This window comes from Apodemus sylvaticus, chromosome 3, assembly GCF_947179515.1.
Source record: "Apodemus sylvaticus chromosome 3, mApoSyl1.1, whole genome shotgun sequence".
In the NCBI taxonomy this organism is placed as follows: domain Eukaryota; kingdom Metazoa; phylum Chordata; class Mammalia; order Rodentia; family Muridae; genus Apodemus; species Apodemus sylvaticus.
The window spans coordinates 168,711,426-168,739,000 of record NC_067474.1 but is presented as its reverse complement, the minus strand read 5'-3'; the positions used below and the strand labels follow the sequence as shown (position 1 = coordinate 168,739,000).

The following is a 27,575-nucleotide window of genomic DNA, read 5'->3' as shown; positions in this document are numbered from 1 at the left end:
GAGAACATAGGAACACAGAGTAAGATGGGGTTGGTCTAGTAGATGGTTCAGTGGGTAGAACACTATGATACAAACGTGAGGACCCCAGTTCAAATCCCCAGGGCCCATGTAAAACTGCGCACATCATGTCACACATGTCTATAAGGTCATCATCCTACAACAGGATACATGATGGGAGGCAGAAACGGGTGATTTCCTAGAGGCCCCTGGACCAGCCCTGGCATATGCAGTACCCACCAAGAGATCCTGTCTAAAACAGGATGGAAGGACCCATATGTATTATTGTTCTCACACCACGGCACACATGGTCACTTGTGCTCACACTCAGAAGTGTACACATTCAAGTTGCATGTCCACCCATGCACATAAAATAAGTATGGTGGGATCACAGGGTGACTGGCCATGGCTCTGGGGAAACCCCACTCACTGTTCTATGAACAGTTGCAAAAGGAAGATGGAGCAGTAACTGTAGCCAGACCAGGGTGGGGGCGGGGGTGGGGAGGTGACCAGAATCCAGGACGCACTGGCAGCCATCTTGCAGAGAGGAATCCACTGTGAGCAATGGGAAAAAGAACAGTCAAGAAGGTCTGAGACTGTAATCTAAGAAGCTCTTGCCTTCCACAGGATGGAGTGTTTGTAACCAGCTGGGCACAGTATGGTGCTTTTAGCTGCTTTATTAGAAGTGTGTATTGGTCAGTCAGCTTCCTGTTACTGTAACAAATTACCTGGAGTAACTCAACTTAAGAAGATGAAAGGTTTTTTATTGTTGTTGCTTTGTTTTGTTTTTCAAGACAGGGTTTCTCTGTGTAGCCCTGTCTGTCCTGAACTCATGTAGACCAGGCTGGCCTCGAATTCAGAAATCTGCCTGCCTCTGCCTCTCAAGTGCTGGGATTAAAGGTGTGCACTACCACTGCCCTGCTGAGGAAAGGTTTTTGATCCAGCTTTGAGGGTTTCATTCTATGAATTACTGTTGGCTTGGCCCTGAGGCGGCTTGGGATATTTGTGTGAAACGGGTGGAGGCGCATTGCGGGTCTGAGCACGAAGAACAAGAAGCAGAGAGCAGGTTCACACGGTCCCCTTCAGAGGCAGAGAGCGGGTTCACACGGTCCCCTTCAGAGGCAAACCCTAATGACCTCCAAGGGCTCCCGGACCTTGCCTCTCACCAGCCCCATCACTTTCCAGTGGCACCCAGGCAGTGGTCAAACCTTCAAAATACAGGACCCAGGGGACTTTTAACACCTGCACAAGACAATGACCTAAGAAAGACACCTGGGGTGGTTGGTTTGTGATGCTGCCCCTGGGGTGACTGGGAAACCTGAATGGAACTTGAAAGACATCCCTGGTGTGTGGCTTGACCATTATCAAATGGTTTGCCTGGGCAGAGTGTAGACAGCCTGGGAGGAGGATGGGACGGGACTGTCTGGGTCGGTGGGAGGGTAGCGAGGTCAGGTGTGTGTGGGGAGGAGCTTCCTATGGGGGAGAGAGGAGAGAGGTTGTTCAGGGTGGGCAATAGACCTCGGAAGGAGGAAAGCCCCATTCAAGTACATGGGCAGGAGGCTGACTGCAGTGGATACAGGAGGCAAGCTGACTCCTTAAGACCCAGTGGGGAAAGGCAGTGTGGGGCAGCAGGGATATCAGAAAGGAATGCTAGTGCAGGAGAGATCGGTCAGATGATATCTCTGTTGGAGACCAGCTCCTGGGCAGGTGGGCGGTCCCCTGACTGACAGCAGAGAGACATCAGGAAGAAGCTGGGGTGACCCATGCTGTACCACGAGGGACAAGATCTTCCTGCCTTTCTGGAGATGTCCCTTTACAGCTGGGATAGTACATGTCTACAGCAAGGAGACGCAGGCGGGCATCTGGCGAGGTCGCAAGTCGCCCCCCACCCCTTATTCTAAAGAGCTGTTTTTATTGTTTAAAATCACATATGTGTCTGTGTATGTGTATGATGAGTCCAGGTGCCAGAGGGCCCCCAGGTCCTCTCAGAGCTGGAGTTACAGGTGATTGTGAGCTGCCTGACATGGGTGCTAGAAACCAAATTCAGGTCCTCTGGAAGAGCTGTAAATACTCAAGCACTAAGCCATCTCTCCAGCCCCCTCCACCTCTTGAAACAGACCTAAAACAGTGAAGGAAAGGTGTGCCCCAAAGGGATGCCCCACCCTCTTCCAGGCCTCTTCCGGGTGTCGAATACCCACGGAAGGCCCAGCCCAGCCCCCTCTGTAGAGTACTACCTGTGCAGCTGTTCGCTTTGCGGCGTGGGTGACGTGTGTTCCTCTGAGTCATCAGCCCTGGTTCTCAGCGCTCCAGGTGCCCTTTCCCAGGCTCAAGCGGGTAAATACCAGGCGATGATAAACCCTCCCCTCCCTCGGCTCAGCGAGACCGCAGAGCAGCCCTGGGAAGCAGCAGGCCCAGAGGCAGCAGGCCCAGAGGCAGGCTGACAGCTGCAGGTCCCCTTCCTGTCAGAGCCCCCAGCACATCTCTGGTCCCATCCCCGAATCGTCCCATAATGCTGCTGAGCTTTAGATCCCTGCCAGTGGTATTTAGGGCCTCGAGACCAGGTGTCCCCGGTCACCTCACCCTGGCCTCTGCAGCAGGTGGACCGCCATCGCGGACCTTAATGTCATCATATGTAACCACACCGTTCGTTATTCTTGGGAAGCAGAAAGCCCACAGTGTGTGTATTCCCTGTGTCTAACCCGAGCACACTGACGGCTATTCTGGAATATTCCCTGATGCTATTCCTGCATCTTAGTACCCTCATCCGAGTGTAAGCAGGGATATGGTCTACCTGTAACTGGTAGGGTTTGGTCCGGTGGGCGTGGTCATCCAAAACTGGTCTATGAGCAGGCTCATTAAGAGGCCCACCTTGCTGGTCTGACAGACGTGACAGAACTGTGTGAAGGGGCCAACAAGGAGCCTGTGTGTGGGGATCTATGTGCTAAGGAGTCTGTGCTACTTAGCTGACTGACACTGAAAAGACAATCCGGGCTTTCTGCCTACATCAGGGGGAAGTGGATCTTAACCGCTCCGGTTGAGAATGAAGCATGCCCCGCCAGGCTGTTAGAACCTACAACCACCTCCGGCCAGTGGGGCACAGACCTCCCTCAGTATCTTTGAACCCCTAAACAGGCAAGGCCTGAGCCTCAGCCCCCAACACAGTGAGATTCCTGATCCGTGTCTGTCTGTCCTGTCCGGTGCTGTCTGGCAGAGAGAGCCCAGTCAGGGCGGGGAGTGGGTCTGAGTGTGGTGGCTGTGCTTGGCTGACCCTGTAGCTGCCACCATTGTCTGAGCAGTGATTAAGTGCTGTGGTGGTCTGAATGGAAACAGCCCCCACAGGCCCATAGGGAGTGGCACCATTAGCAGGTGAGGCCTTGCTGGAGGAGGTGATCGCTGAGGGTCTCAGAGGCTCAAGGCAGGAGTATCTGTCTCTCTTCCTGCTGCCCGTGGATTCAGATGTAGAACTCTCAGTTCCTTCTCCAGCACCGCGCCTGCCTGTGTGCCACCATGCTTCCGCCATGGTGTTGATGTTCTGAACCTGTAAGTCAGCCTCAGTTAAATGTTGTCCTTTATAAGAGTGGCAGTGGTCATGGTGTCTCTTCCCAGCAATACAACAGTGTCTAAGACAAATGCCAAGGGACTTGGTCACACCAAAGCCTTTTCCCAGTGTCCCCCATGGCTGGAGGCCCCTCTTCATTAGGGCACAAAGAAGCCACTGCTACTCACACTTCCCAGGAAGCCGCCCAACATCCCAAAGGGCTCCTATCATTACTGGGGACCTGACTGGGGCGAGGGATCAGTGGGGTGCAGGGACAGCCACCCATAACCTTCCAGGGCGATCGGGAAAGGGGCGGGGAGCCAAGCCAAGCTGTGCTCAGTGCTGAACCCAGGTGCCACAGTAGAAGTCCGCGCACTGTTCTGGGACTCCTGTCTTCAGTGGCAGATGGCTGGGTGCTGGGTGCTGGCACCTCAGCAGAGCAGGGTGTACTCGGTAGAGCTACTGGCATTTCCCTAGCCCAGGCCTAGGACTCTCCTCTGTCATGCTGTCAGGATGTCCTCAGCCTCCAGGATCCAGAGGAACTGTGACCACACAGCTGTCTGCGTGTCTGCTGGAATCTGGCCTTGATTATAGACCCTACATCCATATTCCTTTACCCACTCAGGGTGAACCTTGTACCCAATACCCACAAGGAGACGTATTCAGTGTGCCCATGGTCCACTCAGCCCTGGGTAATGTGGGGCTTACTGGTGCGAGACAGCTTGGGAAGAAAGCCATTGAGGGGTATTCTACTGAAATTCCCACAGAAGGTTCATCCACTAATAAACAGCCCCCTGGACTTCCTCTCACGAAGCATCGCCTACAATAAACAGAGAAGTACCTCAACTTCTCAGATCAGGACAAGGTGCATTGTCTTATTGGCAGAGGCAGGGCAGGTCGGAGGGACAGGGTAGGTCTGCATAGGGTCCGTATCCTCCCCCGAGGGTCTATCCTCCTCACTGTTGGCGGTTAGCTGCCTGCCACACAGGCAGAGAGATGCACACTTCTATACTGAGGTTCTTCTTGTCCTGCTACAGTGTCGGTTCCTCAGTAGCATGAACTGCTTGAGCTGTGTGGTTTCTGGCTAGCTGGTCACATGATATTCTCCAGGAGGCTGGCGGGGGGGGGGGAGGGGGAGGGGGCGGCTGGGGGGGGGGAGGAGGCAACGTCCCTGCAGGGGTCTCCCAGCAATAGGCGGGGCTGGTTTCTTCTGAAGCTGAAGGAAACTGGGTTTCTCTTTTCCCACTTCTGGTGGATTGTGATGGACAGACACCTCTTCCGTTTGTACGTGCTTCTGCCCAGACCTGTCCTTCCTCTTGGGGACCCCGGCTTTTAGGACTTCATGGTAACTTGCTAAACTCATTGTAGCAACACCACACTCACAGGTGTTGGGGGTTTAGACTCCAGTTCGTGGACTTGGAGTCGGGTCAAGTTCGATGCATTGCACTTCCCACAGACTTGGGGATCATCAGATAATCTATTAAGATGTGGCTTCAGCTTGCCGACTTCATTTCATCCACTGAGATTGGACTTCCATGATGTCCCATCCACGGGCGCCAGGGGCAGGACTCCAGTGTTCCTGGGTGCCAAGGCTAGCCCACGTGGTCCCCTCTCTGAACTTTGCACCTTTTGCTTAGCAACACAACACAGACCGCTTCTCGGAGCCATGGACCCGTGTGACCTGATCCAGGGAAGGCTGATATTGCTTGAGGAGATGTAGGGTAGAGAGAAGGGAATTCTGTTAGAGATTTGCATTGTGTAAAAACACCTACAAACTTCTCAACCCAAGGAAGGGCAAGGAAGAGCTTGCAGGGCCGGCCGGGCCTGGGGTCTTGAAGTCCAGGTTCAGGGCTCACCCAGCTACGCCCTTCATCTCTCTTTCCTCCAACTTTAGTCACAGTGATCACCAGCAACCATTTCCTTCCCTGAACCATCTCTGCCTGGAAGGCCTGCTGTGTCCCTGTTAACAGAGCAGCAGAAACCCCAGACCTCAGCTCAGTCATGTTCCCAGCAAGGATTTAGCCCAGAGCATCCACCGTCCCAGAGGGAAGGCCAGTTGTTGATATTGGTTAGTAGCCTGCTGGAGTGAAGGAGCCGGACCCCCTGCCAAGAGCAGTCAATAACCTGGATTACCAATTATCAATGCCTGCTGGGGCCGTGGAGCTGGGGACCCAGAACAGGAAATCAGATGCCTGCAGCAATACTGCCTCACCTCGCTCCACACACACAGCATCGAGTGGTCTCACTCCCTGGATCAAACACCCGAAGCCTTCATGTTCCGCCAAGCCTGCTGACTCCTCTTCTGTGTCTCCTCTCGGTCTAATTCTGTAGACTCGACCTCCAGACTTTGTACGATGTTCAGCCTGTTGTCCCATGGAAATTCACATCAGCTCTGACTCCTTCACGGTACTGTGGCCGTCCGTGTGGGTATACAGTCCTGTTCTTGTGTGAATATGTGTTGTGAAAAAGTTGCGACTTTGGGATTACTCTGAATAAGCAGACAGGCAGACAAAAGGGGGCTTGAGTATCCTTATCCCCCCCCCCCCCCCCCGAGGCACAGGGTCACTTGAGAGGTACAGGGACAGCCCGAGGAGTGAGACCAGTGTGTGATCGCAAGATGAGCCGGTGACCCTGGGGCTCCAGGGTCAGCTCTCTGAACTCCAGAAGACCTGCTTGTGCTGGTTCCCACCGCGATCAGCGCAGGGCTTCCCACTTACAGAGGAGGCAGGCTAGGGCGCAGGTGTGCACGCCACACACAAATCTCCCCAGTTTCAGGAGAGAGGTCAGCATGCAGGCTGCTGTAGGAATGACGGATGTTGACCTCTGCCCCAGCACCCATTGCACCCAATTGGTCCTCAGAGGTGGCGGCTTGTCGACAGCGCCTCTGCAGAGTTGCTGCTTCACATTTCTCGGTGGTCTGTGGGTGTCAGGTAAGCCGACGACACTGCCCTGGCATTTGTGAGCCTGCTTCCCAGGGTAGCTAGGTGCATGCTAGGAAATACACATTTTTGGGGCAGGACGGCCCCACCTCCTTTCCCTTCTCCAGGAGAGCTTGAGAAAATGCAGGCCTCTCGGGTCTGAATCTTTCTGAGGACTCTCCACATGATCCCATTCTATGATCTAACAGGACCTTTGACTCTTTGTGCTCTCTTTCTCTCTCTCTCTCTCTCTCTCTCTCTCTCTCTCTCACTCTGTGTATGTGTGTGTGTGTGTGTGTGGTGCACGGTAGTGTTCCTGTGACACTCAGGGCAATGTTGCCCCCTGGGGGAAGAAGGCGATATCGCCTGAGTCCTGGAGTGTCTGGTTCTTGCTAACTTGCCCCTCAGCCCTTCCAGGACTGCTCCTCTCCTCACCTGACTGTCAGCAGGCCCCCAGTCTCCCGAGATCCCAGGAACTCACGCATCTTAGTAAGGATTCCCCCTCAGCTCTGTGCCAGAATCCAGCCTCTGTCCCCACTGTCCCCAGTGCTGTCCCCTCCTGGAAACACCACAGTGCTGCATGGCAGGAGTCTTCCTGGGGGACCTGGGTAAACAGCCACAGAAAGTCATCTCTCTGCCCCATGAAACCATGGGACCCAGCTGGGCAGGCAATACAGCAGGCACCCTGTCCTGGAGCTGCACAGCCATGGGGCAAGGCGCAGGCTGGGACTCTGCACCTTCCAGGGAGCACACAGCGGAGGGAAGTCCGTTTGCTTTTGACCCAGCCTTCGGCCCCTGTGTCTGAGTCTCAGAGCCCTGGGCACACAGCCCAGAAGGGGACCTAACAGGCTGGCTGCCCTCTCAGCAGGGAAGCAGCCCAAGTGTGGGATTCGTTGCCCCCCAGGACACTCCTCCAGGAAGCTCCTCTCCCCACGCCACTGCCCTGCCTGGGGACCCTGGACCCACAGGGCAGGATGGAGCCGGGTGGCCACTCCCGTCTGGCCCTCTGTGTCAGGGCCAGGGCCAGGGCCAGGGGAGAGCTACTGTGACGTGTGCTATTCCCCCACACACACACACTCCCCCACCCCCCGAGCGAGACCTCAGCAAATGCTGGCCTTGGGATCTGCCCACATGCCGTGGTCTGTCAGACCAGAAATAGAACGGGAAGCGTTTCGCTCTGATTTCTGTGCTCATAATTCTAGGGCAAGATGCCCTTATGAGATGTAGATCAGGGGGGGGGGGTGACTGGCGTGCATAGTTGCATGTCCTTGACGGAGCTCCAGTTAGTGGCTCTCATAAGTGGTCACGTCTGAGTATTGACTTGTCTCAGCCTAGAGAGAGCAAGGGGACACAAACGCTTGCAAAGGCTTCCTTCTCATCACGACAATTAAAATACAAATTCAGACAGACAGGCAAAGGCCTTGAACCCGGGCCTCCTGCTGAAGAACTGACATGGCTCCAGACTCCAGACCTCTGCAGATGAAAGCAGACGGACCGTGGCAGGGGTCTCGCCGGCACCCCCGCCTTAATATCGTCAGTGAGCTTTCCTGCCTCTCTCCAGAGAGCACGTGCTAATGGTTCAGCTTGAATTAAATCTAGAAATGTGTGCGGATGATCCAGGAGGTAGACATGCCCCTGGTTCTGAGCCAGCTGAGGGTGGTAACAGAGGCTCAGAGAGGTTAAGGGACTTGTCCTAGGTCACACAGCCTGGCAGGGCAGAATCGGGCTCCGAACTCCTGTAATTACACATTAGCCTCATCCTTTTATCAGCCCTGTGGGGTAGACGGTATTAAAAATATAATTTTACAGATCAGGAAGTGTGAGGAATCTGCTGTCTGTCCATTTCTGCCATTTGACCACAGAGCATACTGTTTGGAGTACCCTGAATGTCATCTGTAAGCTGTCACTGTGAGACCTGGGAAGGGAGCGTGGGCAGGAGAGGGCGGCCCCCGAGGTGGAGCCTTGGGGACGGTGCAGCTCTGAATAGGTGGGCAGTACGGGGAGGGTAGCTTTCCGGCCACGGATCTGGGCGCAGTTTCTGAGGCCGGGAGCATCCTTGAGTTCTTGTAGAGAGTTTTCGGGCCTGGTGAGCCTTTGGGTTGCCTTCTGTCTCCCAGCATGCCTTGCTGCTTCTCCAGGTTCCGCCCCCCACTCCCACCCCCTACACCTGTTTTGCCAGATCTGGGTTACGGTGCTGGTCGGATTTTTTTTTTTTTCAACTTGACACAAACCTGGATATATCAAGGAAGAGGAAATCGTAATTGAGGAAATGCCACCTGAGATTGCCTGTAGGCAAGTCTGTGGGGCAGCGTCTTCTGGATTGATGATTGAGGGGGGAGGGTCCAGCCCACTGTGGGCGGAGCCATTACTGCGTTAGGGGGCGGGATCAGCAGGCGTGGGAACAGTCCAGTAAGCAGAATTCCTGCATGCCTTCTACATCAGTTCCTGCCTCCAGTTCCTTCCCTGACTTTCCTTCAGGGATGGACCATAATCACCCCTCTCCACAAGTGGAATTTGGTCAGGGTGTTTATCACAGCAAAGGGACCCAAACTAAGATAACAATAACGATGGAGGTTGGGCAGCTACAGCCCCCTCTGAGACATCTGGGTGGAACTGGAGAGACCTGTGCGGTGACCCTGGCCAGTGATGTGGCTGGTGGCCATCGGGAACTGGCGCTTGTAGAGGCTTCATGCAGCCAGTGCTCAGAGGCCACACCCCTCCTCCAGGAGAAGCCGGCGCAAAGGAGGGCCGTCCAGTTCCAGGCTCTCTCCTGCAGGAGCTCCACTTCTCTGGAGAGGAAAACATTTTCTATGGCCTGGATGTGATGCCTGGCCGTGGGAGGAGAGTGCAGCTTGAAGACGCCGGCAAGGCGGTATGGCCAAACGCCCTCTCCCACAGTGATGGCTACATTTCGGCATCACCTGGAAGGATAGAAATGGGGAGGTGTGGCTCCTGGCTGGGCCTTCTGAAGGTGGCTGTGGAAAGAGTTGTCTGTGTAGTGAGGGCCGGCCCTTGACGGTAGGGTAGGCATCATTTCCTGCTGGCGTCCAAGATGGAACCAGAAACCAGTGGGAGGCCTTCCTTCCTTCCGTCGTCGCTCTGTCTTTCTGAAGGGCCACCCTTTGTCTCTTGTCTGGATCTCAGAGCTCCAGGTTGTTAGGCTTTGCCCCCTGTGGCCCCCAGGTTCAAGTTCCTGGATCTGGGCCTGGGTGGCCACCATGGATGCCCTGGTTCTGGGGAGCATCTCTGGGTCTCAGACTGCAGACACCCTCTTGGGTCTCGGGCACACACAGCCTTACTTATGGGGGTCTAAATCTGGACTTTCCCGCTTTGCAGCCACACAAATGAAATCACCCAGAACTTTTGCATAGACTCTGCGCTTGGTAGGCAGCTACTGTGAGGTGTGAGCCTCTCCTTAGGCATTAGGCAGCTCTGTCAGCAGCAGCACCCCAGGGAAATGGCTTGCTCCTGTGTGTGTGTCGTGTGTGTGTCTCAGGCAGGGCCATCCAGTGCCCATCTTTCCAACTTTTGTTCACATCGGCTCGGGGTGGGCTAGAGATTGAAGCTGGGATGCCTGGATCCCTGTTACACCCCATTATCCTGGCTTCGTACAGGATACCTGGCTAGCACAGCCACCAAATGTCAGGACAAAGACCCCAATAAGGAAACGGACGAAGGGAGGATTTGAAGATCAGACGCCCTGGAAACAAGGGAGCCGTCACAGACGGTGCTGAGGGTGCCGGGGCACAGCTAAGGTTGGGCAGGCTCAGGTTGAGGACTGGGATAGAGCGGAGGATGGGTCAGGGTTAGCTTTGCTCTTCTCCCCAGGAGGCTGGAGTCTCCATTGATTGGAACCCAGCAGAGGCTGCTTGCACCTGAAGGTGGAGGTGAAGGAGCCTGAGAGGAAACCTGAGCATCACATGTCCCAGCCTCAGGGCTCCAGCTGTGGAGAGCTGTCTCCCACTCAGGCACCAACAGCTGCCCGCTGCCCTCACCCACCCCTGACAACAGACCCTTAAGCCCATGCACGCTGGAAGCACAACTCCTGTGTGGCCCCTGGTCTACACTTCCTGCAGAGAGTGTTACCTGCAGGTCTCCTTGTGGCCTCTGAAGCTTTCTGGGGAAGTAAGTCAAAAAGTTAATTTGATGTCGAACAGATTCTTAAGCCGGTTCCCAGAGGCCTCGATCAATTTGTGTTCTGCGATCTGCCATCTTCTGACCCCCTGGTGGTGGCACTGGAGGAGAGTGGGGGGGCAGTATTGGTCGGATTCATGTTCCCTCTCCCACAGAAGTGACCTCCAGAGCACAGAGCACGGCGTTTGAAGTCACAGCCAACAGAAGACAGGAAGGGGCAGAGTGGTCTATATTCTCCTTCGTGTTTTACGTGCTCTGATATCTCTTCCTCATGTAGAGGCCTGGCTGGCTGGGTCTTGACATGGGACTGCGCCTTTCGGTAGACATTTGTTTTATTTCCTGTTTCTCTGTGAGAGTTTGAGCTTCCTTCGTTTGCTCCAGGGAGAGCTGTAGGCCCTCAGCACTCTCCCAAGTGGATTTCTCTGCATGCTCTTGACGGGCACAAAGGATCTTAACAGGGCCTGTACCCCAAATGATTGAAAGTAGGTTGCCACCGAGTATTGACCCCCTGTGTTCATAGTGATGTCATGAACAGGGGTTGGGTGCCCACTGCAGATGAGCGGTGCCACACAGCCCTCGGATGCAAAGGGATTGTGACATCAGACGCAGTATGGCCGGGCCAGGGGAACTCTGCTCAAGGATGCAAGAGACCAGGGACTGTTTTGTTTACACGGAGGTCCTGGGTGAGACAGAGAGCAGTACCAAAGTGCCAGCCACAAGCTGTGAAGAGGTGTGGGGGTTTGGAGGTTTTTGTGGGGACATGGTCTCAGGCTGAAGACACAAGAAAGTTCTGGGGATTGGCAGCCATGATGGCTGTGCATCATGAGTGACCTGGATGTTTCAGGGTGGACACTTAGAAATGGCCACCTGTGTCACCTGGATCTTATCAAGTGTGTACATCCTGAAGAGATGGAAGCAGATTCTATCCTGGGTGGCTGACTCCATGGTTCTAGTGCCGTGCCTTGGCTGGAGGCGTGGTGGCCTGTGTGTGGGGACATCCTGTTCGTGGCTTTTTGTAAGTTTCAGGTTTTCTCCTAACTCAGCTAGCCCCGGAGTAATTGAGACTGGGCTGTTGTGTTTATTTAATAAGCTTTAGGGGCACAACAACTGAGCAGCATTACTTGATTTTAATCCTCGAAGTTACTATGTCTATCTCCCAGCCAAAATCCCTGTAGTGCTTGCTGGTACTGAGCTGGTTCTCTGGGCTGCAGCTGTTTTCTTGTGGTGTCTCCTGAACCCTTCCCCTCATGAAGAATCCCATTTTTCCTCCTCCTCCTCCTCCTATTCCTCCTCTTCCTCCTCCTCCTCCTCTTCCTCCTCCTCTTCCTCCTCTTCCCTTCCTCCTCCTCTTCTTCCTCCTCTTCTTCCTCTTCCTCCTTTTCTTCCTCCTCCTCCTCTTCTTTTTCTTCTCCTCCTCTCTCTCTCTCTCTCTCTCTCTCTCTCTCTCTCTGTGTGTCTGTTTCTGTCTCTCTACACACACACACATTCACATACACAATCCCTCACACACAAACACACACATACACACACACAAACACACACACACTCACACAAACACTCACACACACCCCACTAGGAGGAAGTCCCGCCCTGTTCTCTCCTCTGCTCAGTCATTGGCTGATCATCTTCTTTATTGACCAATCAGGGAAGCACTGGGGAGCAATGTTCACACAGAATTGAGACAGGAAATTCTCAGAATAAGGATTGCAACCAGATACAGGGGCACAGAGATCAGCATTTGAATAATAGAAGGATAATCCTTACAGAGTGCACAATAACATTATGTCTATAATATCCAGCTAGGATGTAGAGGTCAAGTGTGTTGAATAGTCAGAAAGACAGGTAGATTAACTGCAAGGAAAGGGGGCAGAGATGGAGGCAGGGGTGTGGCTGCAAGAAGCTTACCCTGCTGGACTGGATCCAGCCAGTGTGTGAGCATGATACAGCCAGTGTGTGAGTATGATACAGCCAGTGTGTGAGCATGATCCAGTCAGTGTGTGAGCATGATCCAGCCAGTGTGTAAGCATGATACAGTCAGTGTGTGAGCATGATCCAGTCAGTGTGTGAGCATGATCCAGCCAGTGTGTGAGCATGATATAGCCATTGTGTGAGCATGATGCAGCCAGTGTGTGAACATGATCCAGCCAGTGTGTAAGCATGATCCAGCCAGTGTGTGAGCATGATCCAGCCAGTGTGTGAGTATGATACAGCCAGTGTGTGAGCATGATACAGCCAGTGTGTGAGCATGATACAGCCAGTGTGTGAGTATGATGCAGCCAGTGTGTGAGTATGATACAGCCAGTGTGTGAGCATGATCCAGCCAGTGTGTGAGCATGATCCAGCCAGTGTGTGAGCATGATTCAGCCAGTGTGTGAGCATGATACAGCCAGTGTGTGAGCATGATGCAGCCAGTGTGTGAGCATGATACAGCCAGTGTGTGAGCATTATACAGCCAGTGTGTAGCATGATACAGCCATTGTGTGAGCATGATCCAGCCAGTGTGTGAACATGATCCAGCCAGTGTGTGAACATGATCCAGCCAGTGTGTGAGCATGATCCAGCCAGTGTGTGAGCATGATGCAGCCAGTGTGTGAGCGTGATCCAGCCAGTGTGTGAGCGTGATCCAGCCAGTGTGTGAGCATGATCCAGCCAGTGTGTGAGCATGATGCAGCCAGTGTGTGAGCATGATCCAGCCAGTGTGTGAGCATGATGCAGCCAGTGTGTGAGCATGATCCAGCCAGTGTGTGAGCATGATCCAGCCAGTGTGTGAGCATGATCCAGCCATTGTGTGAGCATGATGCAGCCAGTGTGTGAACATGATCCAGCCATTGTGTAAGCATGATTCAGCCAGTGTGTGAGTATGATCCAGCCAGTGTGTGATCATGATACAGTCAGTGTGTGATCATGATCCAGCCAGTATGTGAGCATGATCCAGCCAGTGTGTGAGCATGATCCAACCAGTGTGTGAGCATGATGCAGCCAGTGTGTGAGCATGATGCAGCCAGTGTGTGAGCATGATACAGCCAGTGTGTGAGCATGATGCAGCCAGTGTGTGAGCATGATGCAGCCAGTGTGTGAGCATGATCCAGCCAGTGTGCGAGCATGATGCAGCCAGTGTGCGAGCATGATACAGCCAGTGTGCGAGCATGATCCAGCCAGTGTGCGAGCATGATACAGCCAGTGTGCGAGCATGATCCAGCCAGTGTGTGAGCATGATCCAGTCAGTGTGCAAGCATGATCCAGCCAGTGTGTGAGCATGATACAGCCAGTGTTCGAGCATGATCCAGCCAGTGTGTGAGCACGATCCAGCCAGTGTGCGAGCACGATCCAGCCAGTGTGCGAGCATGATCCAGCCAGTGTGCGAGCATGATCCAGCCAGTGTCCGAGCATGATGCAGCCAGTGTGCGAGCATGATGCAGCCAGTGTGTGAGCATGATACAGCCAGTGTGTGAGCATGATGCAGCCAGTGTGTGAGCATGATCCAACCAGTGTGTGAGCATGATGCAGTCAGTGTGTGAGCATGGTGCAACCAGTGTGTGAGCATGATCTAGCCAGTGTGTGAGCATGATGCAGCCAGTGTGTGAGCATGATACAGCCAGTGTGTAGCATGATACAGCCAGTGTGTGAGCATGATCCAGTCAGTGTGTGAGTATGATACAGCCATTGTGTGAGCATGATGCAGCCAGTGTGTGAGCATGATCCAGCCAGTGTGTGAGCATGATGCAGCCAGTGTGTGAGCATGATCCAGCCAGTGTGTGAGCATGATCCAGCCAGTGTGTGAGCATGATGCAGCCAGTGTGTGAGCCTCCTCGGCTGTGGCGAGGAAGCTGGGTGCACGGTGGGGACTCGAAAGGCAGAAAGTCATACTGGAAGGCCAGACTCTGGTGTTTGCAGGGCCATGTTCGTTACAGGTTCTGCGATACCAGGTTTCTCTTGGCTTGCAGCAACATCATTCCTACAACTCGTTCACCCTCTCAGGGCTTCTCTACAGAACATCTCTGTCTTATCTCTCTCTTTACAGACACAAGTGTCCACAGAGCTGACACCTTTGAAGGCCTGTCCCCCAGGTCAGACCTCTTGAGACTTCCAATAGATGTGGCTTTTCAATGCAGTGTAGACGTGCTCCCTCCAGTCATGTTCCTGAGGACAGCCCTGGCCCTCTGCTCACAAGAGCCCTGTGTACAGACTTCTGTTTCCATCCTTGGCCATGGAAGGACCCCAGGCTCCAGAATGCATTACCCAGGCTTAGTGTTAAAGCTTCTCTTGCAGAGGGCAGACTTCAATTCCAGCACACACAATATGGGGTACAGTGATCAATAACTCCAGTCCCAGGGGCGTCCAACAGCCTTCTCACCTCCTCGGGTGCTGTGTCCGTGTGTATCGCCTCCTCAGGCATGCATGCATATACCTCATCAAAAATAAATTTAACCTTAAGAAGAGGAAGTGTCTTTGTCACTGCAAGATGCCAGATGATCTCTGCAAGAGAGCTCAGCTCTTCCAGGTCCCCATTGGGTCGGGGAATCAACCTGGCAGGGCTCAGAGGAAAACTGCTTTAGTGATTTTACTCAAGAGTACACTTGAGGAGGATGGTCCGTACACTGACTGGTCGTCTTACAGGCTGCCAAGCCCAGGAACGCCTAAGCCTTGGTGACAGGAGATGCAGAAGCTGCAAGTCACTCAGGAGCCTGTCTTCCTGCTCTGGGAGGCAGACATGACACCCTGGGGTGGGGTGCTGGTGAAGGATCTCTGGGTCACTGCCTCTTCTTGACAAACTTCCAAGACTGGAATTGTTGCAGAATATAAAACAAATAAACCAAATCAGTAAATCGATGACATAAATCCTGATGCCTTTGTCAGTTAGTGGCTCCCTGTCCAAGGGTCACCACCCCTCAGGGAGCAAGTTTATTGCCTGCGGGTACAGGTTAGACTGTGGGGGACAGTCACTCTACCCACCACCCTCACACATGTGCACTGCAGAACGCCTTTCCTGGAAGTCAGGGGGCCATTGCGACTCTTTGGAATTGGTGGTGCTTTCTTTCTTCCTTCCTTCCTTCCTTCCTTCCTTCCTTCCTTCCTTCCTTCCTTCCTTCCTTCCTTCTTTCTTTCTTTCTTTCCTTCCTTCCTTTCTTCTTGTTTGTTTGTTTTAAGGGGTGTGTGTGTGTGTGTGTGTTTGGTGTAAAAGTGTGCCGGAACCTGAAGAGGCCAGAAAAGGGTGTTTTCCCCCTGGAGCTGGAGTTATAAGTGATATGAGCTTCTCCATGTGTTTGTGATGGGAACCGAACCCTGATCCTCTGCTTCAGAAGCACATGCTCTTCACCACCAAGCATCTGTTCAGACCCCAGTGTTTTCTTTTGGTCATTGTGTTTGGTATAGACTTGTGGCCATGATGGTGATGATGCCCCAGGGACCCAGCCAGTGTGCTAGGCTAGAGTTCAGACACCAGTTACCAGGATGAGAAGGTGCTGGTGTGCAGGGTGTGAGTCCTGTCTCTGACTGAAGAGTGTGACTAGGGAGCCCAGACCCTGGCTTTTGTACCTCTGCCACCCCACTGGTATGGAACACTGTTCTCTGAGCCTCGCTTGGCTGTTGCGATGACACTGGAAACGCTGTGCTCACCTGCTGAGACCCTCTGCCGTCTTACGTGTTGCTATCCCTTGACAGCATGTGGTGGCTGGCTGTCTCCTAACATTCCAGACACTGGGCCCGTGCAGCGTGGGGACCCTGTTACCCCCTCTGGGATGAGATGTCTCAATGTCGTGATTGTTTTGGGATTACCCACAATCCTCCTGTGAGTGAGCCCTTCCCCATGTTCCTGTAAGCATGCTTTGTGAACTCACCCCTTCACCAGGCTAGACTTGGGTGGAGTCATTTCTTTCATCTGGCATCCGTTAGTTCGTGATTCGGAAGGAAAAACTGTACCACACCCACGCTCGCCACAGCCCTGGGGTTGTCTGATCCGCTTCTGTCCTCAAGCATAGAAACAGTTCCCCGTTCTCTGCTTAGGACCCACGGGCCATTTGGCTCTTTGATGTCTGGGTCCTGAGGAGACAGGATGTACTGGCTGGGTCTGGAAGACAAGGGTCTGTGTCATGGGTGTGGCTGGGGTGGGAACTGTGAGGTCTGAGGGCACAGGACAGAGACAGAAAGGTCAGGACAGGGCAGGAGACACACGTCATGCAAAGCTAAGAGGGTCTGAGAGGCCTACATGAAAACATGCTATGGGAAGATGAGCACCAGGATGTAAGAGAGAGAAAGAGAGAGAGAGAGAGAGAGAGAGAGAGAGAGAGAGAGAGAGAGAGAGAGAGAGAGAGGAGAGAGAGGGAGGGAGAGGGAGGGAGGGAGAGCAGACATCTCCTGCCGACTGCCCTGTTCATTCAGTCACAGAGGTGTGTGATCATTCATTCTGCTGTGCACGCAAACATGCACTAAATCATTCATTCATATGCATTCATTCATTCATTCACATGTATTCATTCCTTCATTCATTCCTTCATGTGATCATTCTGCCATGAGTGCATTCATGCACTCATTCATTCATTCATTCACATGTATTCATCCATTCATTCACATATCAGGCCAGCAGTTGGTTGCTGAGATTTTCATAGACCGTATAGATTGAAGGACTTTCTGATTCCCTCCCTCCACTCCCGTCGCAGACCACTTGTCTTCAGCAGTTCAGCTCGAACCAGTGAGTGCTTTGTACAGCTGGGCACGGCTGCAATCGAAGGTCAGGCCACCTCAACCCTATCCTCAGGAGGTCTTGGGGAGAACGATGTCTGACTTACCTTCTGGAAATCAACCAGAGAGTAATTGGCCTCCTGACTTTGGTGATCTGCATGCTGGTTCTGTCTTGATGATATAATTACGGGTTGAGGAGGGGGAGCAGGGCTGCAGCAAGCCCACGGTGAGCCTGGTCAAGGCTCTGGCCCTGCTCCATACTACAGAGCGGGAGGCGGGGCGGAAGGCAGAGGGGTTTAATTGGGGAAAGCTGAGGTCTGTGTATTCAGTGCCTGTGGGTCGGATGCAGAGGTCCCAGAAAAAGAGCAGAGAAGACGAGTCTGGCAGTGCTGTGGAGAACTCGGGCCCTGAGTGTGTGGAGAGTCCGACTATCGTCATGGCTGCTTACGTGTGGGATTGGGCTCGGAAGGTGCCCGGGCTTGCCATGCTGACAGGCCAAGTCCCTCACATGTTTGGCGCAGCACCCCCCCCCCCCCCCAGTCCCTACAACAGCTGCAGGCAGAGGCCTTGTGTTTGCACAGTGCTCTGCAGTTAGTACCAACTTGTACCTATCGGTCCTCTGGCAGACGAGTGGGTTGGGAGCATAAGTGATTTGTCCAAGGTCAGAGAGTCAATCAGCAGAGCGATTACTGAACTCTATTAGAGAGCTTCTTGTAGCAGCCCGAGAGGCTGGTGGGGAAGGACGCAGACCTGGCTCAGCTCTGCAGAGAGGGAGGAAGGTTGGGTGCAGAGACACCCAGGGCGCACTTCAGAGAGCGCATTCACAGATGCACAGATACCATGTCCTTCGGCACATGCATGTGTGTGCACAGAATGTGTGTATACTCATATATGTGTCTTCATGCTCAACCATGTTAGAGAGCATGTGCAGGAGCGTGCGTACCAACCTTAACGCGCATACATAGTGTACATACAAAGGTGATCACCAGAGTGATGTCCAGCCTGAGGGCTTGTGTGTGGGTGGCTGTCACCCTCAGGTGTGACAGGCAGGTTGCGGCAGCAGTCCACTTGGGCTGTGAGCTTCCGACCTGACAGCCCAGTGCTGGTCTGAGTTGTGTGGGAGGAGCCCACTGTCAGATGCAGTCTCCAGCCCCGCTCTGGACCACCACACCCTGCTGTCGCCTTGGAAAGAGCTGGTGAGCCCAGGCAGGCGCTCTTTGCTGCATCTCCCTCCACAGCTGGAAAGGAAATAATCAAAATAATCGGCGCAATCATGCTAAATAACGCTGCGTAATGATAACAAACGGTCTTCGGAGACACCCTCAGAGGCCTGGAGTATTCTGAAGAGCGCACCGTGACAATTTCCTAAATTAATTGTTTCAGGCCCTCCAGCCTCAGGCAGGCTGTGCAGAGATGTGATAGCTTAAGGCCACCTGTGCCAAGAGTGGCTCAGTCTTCCCAGCCCAGCTTCTGCCTGGGGAGGACACAGTGTCCTGGACATTGCTGGCTCCTTCTCCCACGAGACACCGAACTCTCCTGAACTCCTTGGGCGGCGATGCTCCTTTTCCTCCATCCTCCACAGAAAGGTCAGCGCTGTGGGGTCTGGACTGTGGAGCGGCCCACATCATCTCCCTCTGGTCCCTTTCTGCGTCACTGGTGGCTTCTGTCCTCACTGGTCCATGGGACTGAATCACGGGACTGTGCCTTGGAGTTCCACAGAGCCTGACGGAACCCCGAGGACCACAGATGAAAGGACTTTACCAAAAAGTCTGGGGTTCCCTGTGTGCCTTTGGCTCCAAGTGTGGAGCGAGCAGGTCTGAGATAGAGGAGTTGATGAACCCTGCGGACTCTCTGCAGGCTCCTCGAGGATCCTCCTGCCGCCCCCAGCTCTGGAGGGCAAGCCTTGGCTTATGGTTACCCCCCTCAGTTCCCTCCTCTGTCTTCATAGGGCCCAGCAAGATACTGTGCACCTCTGTCTCCCAGCACCTTCAGGGTCCTTGCTGTAGACAGACATCTATTAATAGCTATTCCCAGGTGGAACTTAGGTTTGCACATCGGAACCTGGGCAGGAGTCACCCAGTGCCTCGTCACCGTGACCAGCATTTCCTAATCTTTTGGCCTCCATTCTGCTGACGTATAAAAGCCCACCGTGGATGAAAGGGGCAGCCTGCCAGCTGCATGTCTTCGGAGCAGAGGCTCGCGGCCAGGCTGGGTCCAAGTCACAAGCGCTGGCCTTGGGAATGAAGCTCACTTCCTCTCTCTGCTGCCCAGCCCCGGCCCAGGGTGATCTCCAGGATATCATTAGCACACACTCTAGATAGTGTAGACGCCCACAGAGGGGGCCTTCTCCTGCCTTGGTCTGTGGTGGTAGCGCCTGGTGTTAGATGTGTGCTCTCAATGGCCCTCAGAGCTATCCTGCGCTGCAGTGTCTTCCCTTGTGCGAGGGAGGCCGGAGAAGCTGGGCTCTGCCTCAGTCAGAGCTTGCACAGAGGCAGGAGGCCTCTGCCTGTGTGAAGTCTTTATGACAGATGAGCATCTTTCAGAAGAGATGGCCTGCTGTGAGGACAGTAGCAAGTAGCCGTCTTGGAAATGGTGGGTCCTCACGAGACACTGAATCTGCTGGCTTTGACCTTGGGCATCCAGCCTTGGCCACTGTGAGCTCTTCATGGAGGCAGACTGTTACAGCCGCACCAGAGGACCACAGTAGAGCTTTCCCTGTGTCCTCACTGGTGGTGACAGGATTCTACTGGTAACACTGCTCCTAAAGACCACCACTTCCCTGCTCCAGCCTTCCCTTCCCCACCCGCCACCCCTCCCCCATCCAACAGCCCTCCCCCACACACCAGCCCTCTCCCTTCTCCCACCCTTCAGTCCTCCTCCTCCCCCAACCCTCCAGCTCTCTCCCTCCCATCCCCCTCCAGTCCTCCCCTCCCCCATCCATCAGCCCTCCCCTCCCCTGACCCCAGCTCTCCCTCTCCCCCACCCTCCAGTTCTGCCCCTCCCATCCCCCTCCAGCCCTCCTCTCCCCATCCATTAGTCCTCCCCTCCCCCATCCCCAGCTCTCCCCCTGCCCTCCCCCTCCTCCCAACCTCCAGCCCTCCCCCGCCAGCCTGTGTTCAGTCGCAATAATGCTATGTCAGTCACTCTGGACTGACTATAAAACACCTTGAGTGAGTTTAGACAGCTGTTGAGACTTACCCCAAGTCCCAAGGGAATTGCAGACATCTCATGGGAGACACAGCACCCAGGCTAAAGGAGAGCCTCACACGCAGAGTCAGCACCACCTTCAAGTCATGTTTCACTCTGAGCCAGTCACTGTTACAGTGAAGTCACCTTATCCTGGAAGCCCAGTGTCCCTGTCTGTAAAATAGAGAGAACGTCTGACTCACCACTGGCCAGTGTCCCTGTCTGTAAAATAAAGAAACCATCTGACTCACCACTGGCCAGTGTCCCTGTCTGTAAAATAGAGAAAATGTCTGACTCACCACTGGCCAGTGTCCCTGTCTGTAAAATAGAGAGAATGTCTGACTCACCACTGGCCAGTGTCCCTGTCTGTAAAATAGAGAGAACGTGTGACTCACCACTGGCCAGTGTCCCTGTCTGTAAAATAGAGAGAACGTGTGACTCACCACTGGCCAGTGTCCCTGTCTGTAAAATAGAGAGAACGTGTGACTCACCACTGGCCAGTGTCCCTGTCTGTAAAATAGAGAGAACGTGTGACTCACCACTGGCCAGTGTCCCTGTCTGTAAAATAGAGAGAACGTCTGACTCACCACTGGCCAGTGTCCCTGTCTGTAAAATAGAGAAAACGTCTGACTCACCACTGGCCAGTGTCCCTGTCTGTAAAATAGAGAGAATGTCTGACTCACCACTGGCCAGTGTCCCTGTCTGTAAAATAGAGAGAACGTGTGACTCACCACTGGCCAGTGTCCCTGTCTGTAAAATAGAGAAAACGTCTGACTCACCACTGGCCAGTGTTTCTGCAAAGAGCTAAAGGTGGGAGATGTTAGAATCCCAGAGGTGCAGATTTAGTCTGCTGCATCTCCCCAAGCAGACAGACCTGCCTTACACGTGCACACACACACATATACATGGACATGCATGTATGTACACACAAATGCACACACATAAGCACACGCACATGCACAGGTGGCGGGTATGGAAGGCAACAGTCTCGAGTACATGTAGGAGGATCAGGAAAAGCAGAATTCTAAAAGTCCCAGGTACATAGAAGGTCATATGAAGGTCATGTGTGCTTTGTGGGTACATACCTATATATTCGCATTTTATATCCATGTATTTGTGTCTGTGTCTCCATGCTTGTATTATTGTTAACAGCTGTGCATATTCACATGTACAGGTGTGTATGTTCATGTATGAACGTGTATACTAGTGTGCACATACATATGCACCTGAAGGAGACTGGAAATGTGAACAGACTTCTCCTTTGAGGAAGAAGGGGTCTGGCTGCCCCACATTGCTGGCCAGGGTCTGTGGCCATGGGGCCTAGCAATTGCTTGAGAATAAGTTTCCAGCCTTGAGAGAAAATCCACGTAGTGACTGCTTTATAGACAGCTGCCCTGCCTGCCAGGCCCGGTGAGCCACTGCAGGGCAGGAACTGCAACCCTCAAGGCAACGCCTTACCCCATCCCACCATGTGAGGAAACCATTGTCACTGCAGGAAGAGCAGGCAGTTCCGCCATGAGGATAATGTGGCCGGCCACTCTGTCTTTCTCCTGTGTCTCAGAGAGCAGGGACACAGCAGATGTGTCTTCCAGGGATCAGGGCTAAGACCCAAACCTCCCTGGCCCACAAAAACGTGAGCGGAGCAGTTCATGGGCTTGCAGGACCCTGCAGCTGAGTGCTCTGATGACCTCTTCGCGAAGGTCACCACACTGGCAGTGTGGGGCCATGTTGGAACATCCAGGCCTCCATGACTGGTGCTCCTCTTCCCCCGGACCATCTATGAGCGTGTTTCACAGGAGCACATCCTGGTCACCCTCTGAGGTGACAGCAGCTCCATCCAGGGTGTCCCAGCGTACCCAGGACATCATACACAAGCGCCGTGAGAGTCCCTCTCAGTGCCAGAGCACAAGAAGGCGGTGGACATGCTCACTGGCTTGCTGACTCACAGCTGTGAGGAGCTGAGGGAGGCCTGGCCCGCAACCAGGCTGTGCCTCAGGGGAGCTAAAGGAGAGGAGAGCTTGGGACGTGATCAGAGGCTGTCTCTCCTCCACTCAGTCAGACAGTTGCCAAATATTTACTATGTGGCTGTGCTCTGGGGACACGGAGACAAGAGGGACAAGAAGCCTCTTTCTAGGAGCCCACAGTTCCAGCAACTCAGCCCATGGCCGTGTGCGTTCTGCCTACGATCACAGCTTCAACAATTGTATCCAGAATCTGGCCAACTTATCCAAGGACAGAGAGACCCGCTAAGCAGTCAGGACAGCAGTGCCCTGTCCAGGAGTAGAAATCACAGTGTCACAGAAGCCAAAAGGAGACTCATTGTCTGATGTCACCTCAGCCTCCCTCAGCTCCTGCTGAGAGTCAGAGAGCCAGTGAGCATGTCCACCGCATTCTTGTGCTCTGGCACTGAGAGGGACTCACTCACCGTGCTTGTGGATGGTGACCTGTGTACGCTGGGACATCCTGGATGAGGCTGCCGTCACCTCAGATGGTGACCAGGATGTCATTACATAAGACAGGGTCATGGGCAGCAAGCCCCTGACGTCTCCATGAGGACCTGAGACAGAGCCACTAGAGAGGACATTCCTCAGCCACACGCTCATTCTTCTGGCCTGATGAAACGCCTGCACACCAGCTTTCTGTCTCCCTGCATCATGGTGCTGTTGACTGAGAGTAGACAGGGTTCAGTGGGGTGGACCAGGAAAGCAACAGACCAACCAGAGCTCTCAGGTGGGATGGGGCCTGGGAGGGGTGGTCGGAAGGAGGGGAAGATGCTGTGGTACCCACTGAGATAAAGAAGCAGACATGGCAAGAGGTTTGCTCTGTGGTAGACGAGTTGCCCTGAGGGACTGTCGGTGCAATGCAGAGGCGAGGAGTTGGGTTAGAAGGATGTGCTGTGTGGCCAGTGCAGAGGTGATGATGGCTGTGGATTGTGAGGTGGCTGGGTGGCCCATGCAACTTCTGGGCTCTGTGCTACACACCTTACAGAGCTATGAGACTGACTGGTCTATCAGGCACGTAGGAAGTCTCGGTAGACGTCACGCAGGAAGGGCCTGGACCAGTGAGTGTCTGTAGGAGTTTGTTGTGGGAGCTGGCGCTCATCTTCATCAGCTTCTTGTGTCTTCTGTCACTGGGGTGACCTGATACCTGGCAAGATCAGAAGGAGGAGGGGGAGGAAGAGGAGGAGGAGGGGGAGGAGGAGGAGGAAGAAGAAGAAGAGGAGGAGGACAAGGACGAGGAGGGGTTTCTTTCAGGTCACAGACCATCATGGTGGAAAGGCAGGCAGACAGGGAGAGCAGTAAGCAGTTGTCACATTCAGTGACCATGTTCCTTTCTCCCTTCTTGGGTCCAGACCACATGCCATCCATATTCAGGTGGATTCTTCCCGCCTCAATTAACCTAATCTAGATAATCCGTCACTGGCTGTGTTTCCATAGTGATTCTAAATCCCCATCAAGGTGACAAGCAAGATCAGCTGCCCTCCCCTTCCTCGGCAGCTCACTAGTGTGAAGGCTGGGAGCCCCCTTCACTCCCAGTCATCAAGAAGAGCTCTGACCACTCCCACCCAGCCCCCTATGATGCCTGATGACAGTTTACTCTACTGAACAGTTTCCTAAGAGATTCTAGTGACTCACGGGGGGTGGTGGTGGAGGGGGAGTCAGGAGGCAGAAGCTGGCCTCTGAGAGCTGCTGGTTCTGCTCCTCCTGTTCCAAGACTTCTGCCAAACACCGGGGGTCACTGGCTCATGGCTGCGGGTGGCAGTAATGTGTCTGTCCCCTTCCGTGGCCCTGTTCTCATCAGCCTGCTGGGTGGAGCCCATGAATTCTCTCTTTGCTGCGGGGTCTGGTAAATGGTTCATGGCTTAGGGCCCTGTGTTCTCAACAATCCAAAGATTTTTGAAGTTCTTGGTAGCTAAGCCTTTCCTCCCCTGATATGTGCAGAACACGGATTCAAGGGAAGCATGCTGCATGAACCCTAAGAGCCCGGGACTCTTGTCTTGCTCTGTATTCTGGCCCTGGCAACGTCGGTCTTAAAACTTAAGGAGTTTGGGGGGCAGGCTGAGGACCTCTTTGCACGCAGAGGAAAACCACAGCCCCCCCCCACCTCCCCAGAGGAAGTAAGCCTTGCTCACGACCAGTAACAGAGGGATTAACAGGAATAAACACTTTCCTCCGACATTTCACATGCATTATTCACGTATGAATTATTCATATACATTATTTACATATATAATATTAGCATTATCTGTGTCCCCATTCTCTCCTGGAATTCTCCAGCCCCCCATATCTTCTTATGCCTATTAATCACTCTTATGCCAGAACTAGCGTCTGGCGACTCCAGGGTGTAGCTGGATATTCCCTGGGACGATTGCTTGGGTCTTTGCTCTTTTCTTTCTCTGTGTCCTGCTTTTCAGCCCCGTCCCCCGGCGTGCTTGGTAATCTCATGTTGAGTGCTGGAGCACTGTGTGTGCAGGGCTACAAAGACACTGTGAGGCCCAGCGTCAGAGTCTGGCAAACCGGCAGCCCACTGTCCAAGTTCAGCCCGGTTCCCGTATGCGCACTCTCCAAGAGCTAGAGGTGGCTTTGTGTGTATAAATGCTCAGGGAATCAAAAGTGTGTTCTTTTGCCACACTTGGAAATGGCTTGAAATTTGAATTTCAGCCTCCTGTGCAAGCATCCCATGGGTGCTTAGCTATGGCCGTCCTCTTGCGTTTGTCTTTGGCGAAGGGAGTGGCCGTCACAGAGATAGCGTGTGATCCCCATAGCTATCCATCCGACCTCTGACAGGAAAGGTTTGCCAACTCCATCTCTGAGGCCACCCCATGTCCTGCAGAATGGATACCTTTCTCTGTCGAGTTCAGGATGGAGAATGAGGACCAACCCTTGTTAGAGATGGAGGGCAGAGGTTCTAGCTAAGCTGACTGGTAAGCCGGGATCTGCAAGCCAGTGCAGATAGGCTTAGGGGAAGATGGCGGCCATCTTGAGCCTGGTTAAGCACAGACTCCATCACAGACATGGAAGGTCCATCAGGGTTGATGTCTCCCAAGGTGATAAACGGAAATACAGCCTCAGTTCTTCCACAGGGATCCACTCCAGCCAGGAAGGGCCCATGCAAGGGCCCATGAAAGCTGAAATCCCATGAGGCTGAGTCTTGAATGATGGTCCACGCAGTGGGGTCCCTGGCTTGGGGCTGCAGACTAGGCCAGAGCTCATAGGTGTGATTTTGTGCTTTGCATACACAATGTCTTCCCCAGCTAGCATGAACCGGCCCTCACCAATGTTCCTCACCAAGTACTGGGCTGATATTTCACAAGCCTTATGGGTAGCCTGGGCCATGGGTATGACTAGAAAGGAGGACCCACAGGACAAACACTACAGCAAGACACTCACACCTACTCTAGGCTAGCCCAGCTCCTGCTGTGTTCAGGCCCATGGTTTTGTGGTTCTGACAGTCCATGACAGAAGACTGGGGAAACGGGTCGAGTCAGGTCTGCTTTGGGGACTTTCTCAAGTTTGCCAGCTGATTCTCAGAGGGAGCCAGGGTCACACAGCTGCTGTCTATCCTACTGAGTGCCAGTGCTGGGTTTGGGCTTGGGAAGGACCTGAGGGTAGTCTTAAAGAAGGTAAGATGCAGCTGCCCATGCGTGGAACCTTACGGTGTGGGGGACAGGGCCGACCCACGGCCTTCCCTTTGTTTTTTGTTTGTTTTTGTTTTTTTGTTTCATTTTCTTTTTTTTTTTTATCAGATATTTTCTTTATTTACATTTCAAATGTTATCTCCTTTCCTTGTTTCCCCTCCGAAAACCCCCTATCCCCTCCCCCCTCCCCCTGCTCACTAACCCACCCACTCTGGCTTCCCTGACCTGGCATTCCCTAACACTGGGTGTGGCCTGCAGGTGGACCTGGGCCAGGTCATCATGGAATGATCTCCTTTTCTTTGGGGCTCATTGATATTCTAATGCATTAGTGGCAGCACTGTCTTGAGGCCTCCAAGGTGACCCACTTCAGATCTTGCAGGCAGGTCCTCTCCTTGCCGTTGTCCCAACCCTTTCCCCTTCAGTCAGTTAGCTGACAACCGTCCCCAACCTTCGGCTCATCCAACCGCTGGGTGGACCGCCAAGCTCACTGCTTGTGATTCTGCAGCTGTTACCCAAGCTGCGCCTCCAGTGGGGTGATGGGGGCTCCTGCTGGCTCCTCTCCACGAGCCCCTCATCCTCTAGCTGGACCTGATACTTTCTTGTTGCTCTGTAAGCTTGAGAACAACAGTTTCACTTTCCCACTCGTAGTCTCTGACCCCCATGGTGACAGTGGCCATCTGTCTGAAGACCAACTCACCAGACAGATGTTCTTCTCTTCTCCTCCCCAAAAGCCAGGACAGAGCAGACAGTGCCCCTGCCCTGAACCAGATGCAGGCCTGGAACTTTGTGTGTATTTCCTCTGAGCTTTGGCTGAAGGGCTCAGCCTGAGATGCGAGTTGAATTCACTCCAAAGTTGGTCAAGCTCACGATTCTGTCTTTGTCTTGATCTATTTTCTGCTGCCCCACATCAGGAAGTTGATAAAGTACAGGTGCTTATTTGCCCTGGAGGCCGGGAGATTCAAAAGCCTGGTACAGCCTCTGGCAAGGGCCTCCTGGTTGCTATAAAATGACAGAGGGCCTCATGTGGCAAGGTAGGGTAGATGGGCCATCTCAGGTCTGTCAGGCCATTGACACCACCATGAGCGCCCTGCCCACATGACCTCACCTAACCCTGGTGACTTCCCAAAGGCCTGCCCTAAAGTGCCAGGAACATAGAAATTTGGGGATCATGCCCCCAACACATGCACTTTAAGAGAGGCAGTCAAACCATGGCTATCACTGACCCATGACTGCCTTTAGGTGTGACCATAAAGAGTCCTCTGTCAGGGATAACACAGCAAGGCAGAGCTGTTCCTCTGTGGTGGCCAGGAAGCAAAGACTGACAGGAAAGGGTAGTAAAGTGATTCTCTTCAAAGCGACACCCTTTGTGACCGAATTCTCTCAACAAGACCCACCTTCAACCACCCACGGTCTTGCCATCCAATCAGAAATCCACCAGTGGATTTATCCACAGAAGTAGGCGGTACTCACACCTCGAGGTGTCTGG

At 53.6% G+C, this 27,575-nt stretch overlaps 1 protein-coding gene across 1 annotated transcript in view; it reads left to right on the top strand.

Moving 5' to 3' along the window:
* Window positions 1-27,575, top strand: part of Ajap1 (adherens junctions associated protein 1) — a 112,016-nt gene that overhangs the window by 59,305 nt on the left and 25,136 nt on the right. The gene's annotated exons all lie outside the window — the stretch shown is intronic.